A 6521-nucleotide genomic window follows, 5' to 3' on the forward strand; every position below is an offset into this window, starting at 1 on the left:
AGTTTGTATTACTGAAAGCTTTGCCTAAGGCTACAACAAAGGCGGTAATGAAATTCCTCATTAATGAGGTATTTCATAAGTTTGGAGTCCCCGAAACATTGCATTCCGACAACGGAAAACAATTCGTTAGTGACATGTTTCGGGAACTTCTAAAAATGTATGGAATACACCATATGCGCACCGCCATGCATGCACCACAGTCCAATGCAAGCGAGAGAGTCAATCAGTCCATTTTGGCAGCCATAAGGACTTTCCTCAATGACGACCAGAGTACATGGGATGAAAACTTGTCCAAAATAGAAGCCGCACTTAGGTCAACCGTACACACATCCACAGGTATTACCCCTTATTATGCCCTATTTGGGTACAACATGATTACACACGCTGATGTATATCAAATTCTAAAAAAACTCGGGGCATTGTGTGATGGTGATGTACAGGTATTGCCAAAGGCTGCCAAAATGCAATTAATTCAGCAAAGCATATCAGAAAAACTGCACGAAGCTTACCAGAAGAATAGCCAAAGCTACAATAAGAGATCCCGCATAGTCCAATTCCAAGAGGGGCAAGAAGTTTACAGAAAGAACTTCATACAGAGTAATTTCACCAAAGGCATCAACGCCAAACTCTGTAAGCCATGGCTCAAATGTCGAATAAGAAAGGCTATAGGCAAAAATCTATACGAAGTGGAAACCCTTAAAGGCCAACTTATAGGTACCATGCATGGACAACACCTTAAATACTGATACATTCCTTTATTCTGTGTGAAACATACCCCAAAGGAAGTAAACACCAGATGTTTTATTTTCGGCATACGCATACGTACACACCAATTTATTCCACCATGCATATTCAAATCAATTTTACTTGAATCGAAAACAAAAACACTTAATTGTCACTATAAAAATTCACTTCTTAAAATCATAATTCCGTAACTAAATTCAGGTCACAATGACAAATATTTTATATAAGAAACTCCAGTATTGCCGCAAATAAATAATAAAACTATTTGCCCATTAATTTCACCAATATTCGTCGACTATATCAGGTAGATTCAGGCATGTCCCTTCATTAAGTTTATGACACCAGTCCTAAAAGAAAAACAAACAAAATTTCTTTGCGAAATCAAGACGATCATGATTGATTACAATATGTTACCTGTAGTTTAAAACCATAAACAATTCGCATAACGCTATTCGATCACTTTTTCACGTCATAAAACACTCTATGATCATGATATTTTTTGGCAATTCAGTATTCCGAACATAATAAACATAGTTCGAAATATTCAGAGGGCCTCACATCTGTTGAAGATGAAGATTATACAAAACAATACAATATCCAGACGAAAATGCATAACACAACTTACTTTATTACCAACTCCATGTAAATCGATTTACTCAGCTTCTTGTTTTAGTTTTTTTTTTTCTTTTTTTAGTTTACATGAACACTTTAATATGTTTACTTTTGTTTGCCAAAACAAATAATACCAAAACAAAGGACAAACGTATCAAAACAAACATGTAAGTTGACTGACAGATATCTGTTGACAATAAATATAGAGATCACCACCACCAAAATATTCAAGGAAAACGGACAAAAAGGAATTAGAAATCGTCGAAAATATTATGAGGTTTATACGGAATAAGGTGTCCGGATTTTTTGTCCCAAATTTCATTTCTCCTTTGCACTCGGCTCAAAATTTGGCTTTGTGACGTCCACGGTTAAATTTTTTTGACTTAAATGAATATAATAAAACAAATTCTTATTACCAAGCACTTACATATTTAAATTATCAGCTAAGTGACACCTCGCGGCCAATAGCTTGAATGGTAATTCGACTAATCTTACGTTCCCTATTGTCCTAACTTCTTCGCAGAGTTGATTCTTTTTGTTTATTCCACACACAGATACGACCTTAATGTCACCTTGACTAAGACCGGCTTATGCAGATGGCGGTGATAGAGTAAGATAGTTGGGACAGATAACGTTGAGTTTAAGAAGAGTACAGTTCTACTCGTGTTTCCCAAGGGTACAGTACTGATTGCAATATCAGCAATACTAAGTGCATAAGCTGAGGAGAAAGTTAATGAAAAATCAATTTTGTAATAATTTTAACAAATAACAACTTACTTCTCCATATCAACTATTTAACAAGCCAAATACTTAAATACCTTGTTGTCCCGGGTGAGTAATAGTTGAAAGAAAGTGAAAGTATAGAGTGATAACATGTGCAACTGAATATAATTTCACTAGGGTATTGCCGCCAAAAACGTTTGCTCCTGAAAATAGAATACAATTCCAGTTGTGGTGGGAGCAGATTCTTACCCCGGGGTGAATTACAAGTATCAATTTATCAAAAATAGAAACAGTGAGTACAAAAACCATGCTATAATTATGGCCAGGGCCATTGCTATAACGTGCCACGAGAATCAATCACAGTAATGTTAACACAGTGGAATGCTTAGCCAAAAATCATATTTTATAAGAGGAGTAGTTCAAGACCTATCTATCTTTGAACCTATAAATTGAATCCAAGAACAGGCTGTACACCACTTTAGGGCTTGACCCAGCGTCTCACCAAGTAAGTCGACCCATGTGGTTATAACGGTATCAACACACATGTCCGATTATGAAAAGCACAAATAGTGCATAATAAACTCAAGTTCACAAAAATCAATACATTCCAAAGAACTTAGAAAAGTTTAAATATTATAATCTTCGAAATTATCCAAAGCAGTTAAAATTGCTAACAAAAATTCTGTACGACAACTTTTCTTAAAAACTGCAATTTAAATAATGAGTAAATTATACTAAGTATAAATATACAAAAAAAGCTATTTTAATCCCCTTAAAATCAAGTCAAAAATTATTAATCCATAAAAACCAAATTGTACAAAAAAATATTATTGTATTCTAACAAAATTATACCGAAATTATTAAAAAACTATTATACTAGTTCTTGATATGCGTATACACAAAATTATAAAATAAGGTTATATATATTTATTTTTACATAATAAATTGAATTGTATCATGTAAATCTTTAAAAAAAAAAAGAACTATCATGTTTTGAGTTAATATAAGAAGGCCAGGTACGTAGCTCAGCAAAGGAACATTCTCATAGTAGAAGGGGGATTTTTCCAGTAATATAACATTTAATGAGGGCAATGAAGAATCCCATAGGATGATCTTAGCGTGATCAGAAGAGGGTGGGCAGCCCAAGGAACAATTACACCAGGTTCCTACTCGTCAAACCAGTTGTTAAAATATTATCTCTTTGCGACGAAGGTTTTAGTTTTCTCCATCTTGCCTATTCTACGAGCAACATCTCTTTTGATAACTACTCATTAACCCAATAGAACTTTAGTCCACCTGGCACTTATTTTATTTTTTTTTTGTAAATGGATTAAAAGCGAAAAGAACCCCCCATTTCCGGCGAGCTCAAGCCGCAGCCACAACTAAGAGTGCCACCGCTTTATAATACCCAACTTGATCCATTACAAAATGTTTACAGAAAACCAATACGATTCTCACGGACAAAGTCATTAAAAACACCCTGTAACTTTCGCGAATTCATTCCAAATGACCGCATATTCTCTTGTCCGATAGGTACAATAAATATAAAAGTAAGTATAAAAGTAGAAGTTTATAAAGAAAACCAAAAAATTGCAATATTGTCGTAGGTGCATTAAACTCTTTGAAAAAGAATTAGATTGAATGGAGAGCATGCTAGTAGTACAAAGAGTCACAAAACCAACATCTTGGGTGAATTCTATTGTCGTAACAGTGTCTTGATCCCAGAAATTTAAACAAATACATAATGAGGGAACAATGTCATTGCAAAATATAGATGATATTAGGTCAAAGTTAAAAAAAGCATCTTGCTTTCGCGTTTAGATGCATGTTCAGGTTTTTGGTGTCTCAAGCTAGATGAAAAAAGGTCTGATTTATGTACTTTTTAAACACCTTTTGTTAGATATCAATATTTAAGACTTCCTTTTGGCACAAATGCTTCAATTGAAATATTTTATAGAGCCATGAGAGATCTTTAGGAGATATAGAAGGAGTTTTAATTTTTGTCGATGATATTTTGGTATATGGTGAGGCAGAGAAAAATTATAATAAAAGATTAGCAAAAGTACTAGAAAGAGCGAGAGAAATAAATTTATTTATTTTATAAACGCTAAAAGAAGTAAAATTTCTCCATTATGTTTTTAGTCAAGAAAGTGTCAAAGTTGATGATGAGAAAGTCAAAGCCATAAAAGAAATGTCTGTCCCAAGAAATAAAAGTGATTTACAAAGATTTCTAGGCATGGTCAACTTTTTAGGTCCATTTATTGAGAATATGTCTCAAAAAACAAAAGTGTTGAGAAATTTATTGAATAATGATGTTGAATGGCTATGTGATGAAAATTGTAACCAAGCATATCAAAATTTAATTAAAATGATTTCCAATGCTCCAGTTTTATGTCACTATGATGAAAAATTACCATTTTAAATGCAAAATAATACACATATTCAGCCCAATCATGAATATTCTTGCGGAATACAACTCTCGCGGAATAGATTTTTCTCGAAAGAACATTCCTCCTATCATGAATAAGGTGAGAATAATAATCATTGAATTTGGCAGCACTGAAGGGTCGTTTTCATACCTTGTGTGCCCTAATTGTTGTGAAAACAAAGAGAAAATTTTAAGTGTTTGTGTTTTTAGACAAAATCAACAAATTTAATGACATAAATTACACTTTTATACATCAAAGACATTCAGAAAATGTTACTAATTATGAAAAACATCAGTAGTGCGATTCTCCAACTTATTTTTTGAGTTACCGACAAAAATCGGTAAAATTAAAAAGCTTATAATTTCGGTAATTAATGATATTTTTCGGTAAGTTTGCGTCCAATAAAAAGTAGTCGCAAAATTTCTACCAATAGAAAGAGTGATGTCAACTTTTATTTGAACTTTTCATTCATAATTTTGCGTTTTAATGTTACGGACTTTTGTCGGTAACTAAAAAAATGAGTTAGAGAATCCCACTACTGATGTGATTGGAAATTTCTAAGAAGGCAGTGCAATTGACTCCATTGTTCTATGGAACTGCCACTATCATGAATGTGTTAGAAACGATTGTTTTTAACTAAATAATGACAAAAATTGAAAAAATACGAATTCTGAAATAAAAATAATTGAAAATATGCTTTTATTCAGTGTTTCTTCAATAACACTGAAATTCTCTCATCTCATTGTTGATCGGTGCAAAAAGTGGAGAGTGACTGAGTTTTCAAAGTGATGTTATTTTGTAAAATTTGTTCAATTTTTAATAAATTTCCAACCACAAGTGAAAGATTTTAGTATAAAATCCTAACAAAAGTGTTTATTTTGCATGTTTTGTACAAAGTTTGTGGGAAATATTAAGATTTTTTGTAAACTCCCTTCAGTTTTGCAAGGGAGATTTTTTTGGGGAAAAACACATGTTTGAGAGCGTTCATGATACCTACTTTTTCTCCATAGGATTTTTTTTCGTGCGGATTTTTTGTTTGTGATAGCAAAGAAGGGAAAAGAGAGAAATTCCACACGGAATTTTCATTCATGATTGGGCTGATTGCTTATAGTTCAAGAACGCTAACTTCGTCCCAGGAGCGTTATGCTCAAATTGAAAAGTAGCTATTTGCGATCAAATTTGGATGTGATAAATTCCATCAGTATGTATATGGTGGGAAAGTAATAGTTCATACAGATCACAAACCTTTAGTTTATTTGTTTAAAAAACCATTACATGAAGTCCCGGCTAGATTACAGCGTATGATGCTAGCTTTACAAGACTATCGGGCATGTTGTGGAATTCACCGTGTATCCATTTCACATCACACATGCACTTCACCTGTGAAAGCAATTGATGTTCTGTATTTCACGTGAAAAGAGCTTTCATATTTCACGAAAGAACTTTGGAAAACTTCATTACAGCTTTCAAGCTTTATCATTAACAATGAAGAAATATCAGTCTGTGTTGGCGCATCAACGAATACACATGCGTGTGTGGGTATGTACGTTTTGTTCGTTTGATTGTTTACGAAACAGACGTAAAAAAGAAACGAACTTCTACAAGAGCGCGTACATGTTGAATTTGGTACTTTAGGAAAAATAAATTTTTAAATCATATTTTGTTAAGAAAATTAAATATTTTTTAAGTTTTTTGTAGAAAATTTCAATTAGTTTCTTTAAAAAATAAGTATTCACTCAGCTCTCGCCATCAAAATTACAGTGTGAGGAATACACCCCAACTAGGTGTAAAGTGTGTTGCAGAACAGCTTTAGGTGTGTTCGGTACACGTGAGGTGCAGATGTGAATGCCAGAACATGCCACCTGACCAAAATGTTGAAAGTTCATGTTAGCGAAAATGTCTTATTTAGCAAAGATGCAAACCTTATTTTAGACTTCTTCTACTGATGAAATAATTTTCATTACTATTTTTCAATTCAAATCGCGTAAGACTTATTGGCCAATTTTATCTTGT

General features: G+C 33.1%; 1 long non-coding RNA gene across 1 annotated transcript; it reads right to left on the reverse strand.

Annotated features, from left to right (window-relative positions):
• Positions 1 to 975: 975 nt before the first annotated feature.
• Positions 976 to 1501, reverse strand: LOC141398898 (uncharacterized). The gene is made up of 3 exons (XR_012411725.1): positions 1370 to 1501; positions 1159 to 1304; positions 976 to 1091 (listed from the first exon to the last, which is right to left on the reverse strand). It is a non-coding gene; the product is annotated as an uncharacterized lncRNA (long non-coding RNA).
• Between the last annotated feature and the right edge of the window lie 5020 nt (positions 1502 to 6521).

The sequence above is a fragment of the Musca autumnalis genome, unplaced genomic scaffold (genome assembly GCF_047663935.1).
Source record: "Musca autumnalis isolate F117 unplaced genomic scaffold, ASM4766393v1 scaffold_3, whole genome shotgun sequence".
Classification (NCBI taxonomy): Eukaryota; Metazoa; Arthropoda; class Insecta; order Diptera; family Muscidae; genus Musca; species Musca autumnalis.